Source organism: Arachis duranensis, chromosome 10 (genome assembly GCF_000817695.3).
Source record: "Arachis duranensis cultivar V14167 chromosome 10, aradu.V14167.gnm2.J7QH, whole genome shotgun sequence".
NCBI classification, from domain to species: domain Eukaryota; kingdom Viridiplantae; phylum Streptophyta; class Magnoliopsida; order Fabales; family Fabaceae; genus Arachis; species Arachis duranensis.
The window spans coordinates 132,448-134,546 of NC_029781.3; positions in this window are offsets into that span (position 1 = coordinate 132,448).

A 2,099-nucleotide genomic window follows, 5' to 3' on the forward strand; every position below is an offset into this window, starting at 1 on the left:
GAAAGTGAAAACCACTTTTACTTACTAATTAAATTACTAATGTAGTAGTTAAAATTGAAAATAAAATTATAACAAGAATAAACAACCTAGAATAGATATATCATGAGCTCATATACTTGCTGTAAATCTGTAACGATCGTTTGATCCCCAGGGTTGACTTTCTTCATCTGCTCCATCTCCATGGGGAGAATGTTGGCCGCCGCTGCCGTTAGCCATAATAGGCCTGTATGCATTAAGAGATGCAAGCATTCTTAGGTTACTTTCATGTAAATTAGGGTTACCCGCACAGCTGAGGCAAGATCGAAGAGAGAAATGCAGCAACACACGGAGAAGAGCAAGCACTAGTTTATCAAAATTGGCAGTGCAACAGTGAATGTCACACAATCAGACAATTGTCAAATAAATACTTAGCACAATTCTAGCAAAACAGCAGCAAAACAACACAAAATATCAACAATTTAGTCAAGTAGTTTCCAAACAAAATCAGCAGCAATGTTCAGCAATTTAGATTAACAATCTAAACATTTCTCAACTATTCAGAATCAAAACCTAATCTAATCAAAACCTAAAAATCCACTAGTTAGAAAACAAATCTAACTAAACTAATTACTAAAATCAAACTAACTAAACAAAATTAATTGAAATTAACAGAAATTAAAAGAATTTTGAAACCAAAATCTGGAAGCATTGACTGGAGGAGATGATGGCTGTGGCGATGAGAAGATATGCGAGCCAGAACTGAGGAGGGATAAAAGGAGAGAGAGGTGCGGCGGTGGTGGGGACAGATGCTGCTACAGGTGGCATCGGCATGCTGGAGGTCACCTGAGACGAAAAGAACAGGAGCTTGAACTTGATTTGTTCTACGAATGAGAATGAACGAGAGAGATAGCGGCTGTGTTCTAGTGGTTCAGTGTTTAAAAGAGAGGAGAAGAAGGAGAAGGTAGCTGCGGCGGTTAGGGTGGCCGGCAGTTGCGCTGTGAGTGAGGAAAGGAGAAGAAGAAGCTCGTTAAAGGAGAGAGGATCAAGCTCATCTGATTTGTGATTTTGTGTGTGTTTATGAAAGGAGCTCGAGGAGGGGGTGAAGTTAGGTTTAAATTAAAATTTTTCGACGGAATATTTTAAATTATAGACAGATTTTTTGTTTGTAATAATTTAATAAAATGCAGCATTTTGTTCATTTAAATACAGATGGATTTTTCGACAGAATTATCGACGGATTCTATTTTCCGTCTGTAATTTATACTAATTCATTTTCCTTCATTTCCGACAGAAATTCTCTCGCAAAATCTGTCTGTATTTCTGTAGGATAAAATCTATCAAAAATATCAGTTTGTAATAAATAGTTTTCTAGTAGTGTTCATCAATGTCAATATAAATATTCATCATCTCATCCATCAGATTCTTCAATGTTTTGCCCTAGAACCTTCTATAAACTTCTTTGTCCTCCTCAGATAACTCTTTAAAATTAACTTTTTCTGGAAATAGGTCCTTTACAGAAGCAGCAAAACAAGATCACCAATTACACTCCAATTCACTTGAAATACACCGAAATACCAGCCATATACACCTCAATTTATTTTTTGATTACATGAGATAATATGAGTTCAGAAGAATAGATTACAAAGAATGCAAGTATAAAGATTTTGTTTAATCAGTTACCTGATGAATTCAAGTCAAGGGCAGTTCTTATATTTTCGTGGTTGATGGTCAATATATCGTATTGGGTGTCCAGTTTATTTCTTACCAATCTAAAGGAATATGGCAACTCTTTCAAGAGTTTATGTAGCATATCCATTGGAGGGATGTGCATAAAACCATCAAATCCCAAGTTTCAGACGATGGCCTTCTTTCCTTCGCTCATGTTTTGGAACCTTTCATTCAATAGTCTTGTCGAGAATCTCAAATCTATGGTTTTCTGTAAAGAAACAAAACGAGAAGCATTTCAATAAGCTATATTTATACAAAGAAAAATTGAGTTGGTCTAAGATATATGTTCTTACATTGTATTTTTTCAGTTGGGTTTTTGCTTGCCATTTTTATTGTAAGGAATAAAAAATATTGTTAATAGATAAAAACATCAACAATTAAACTCGAATACA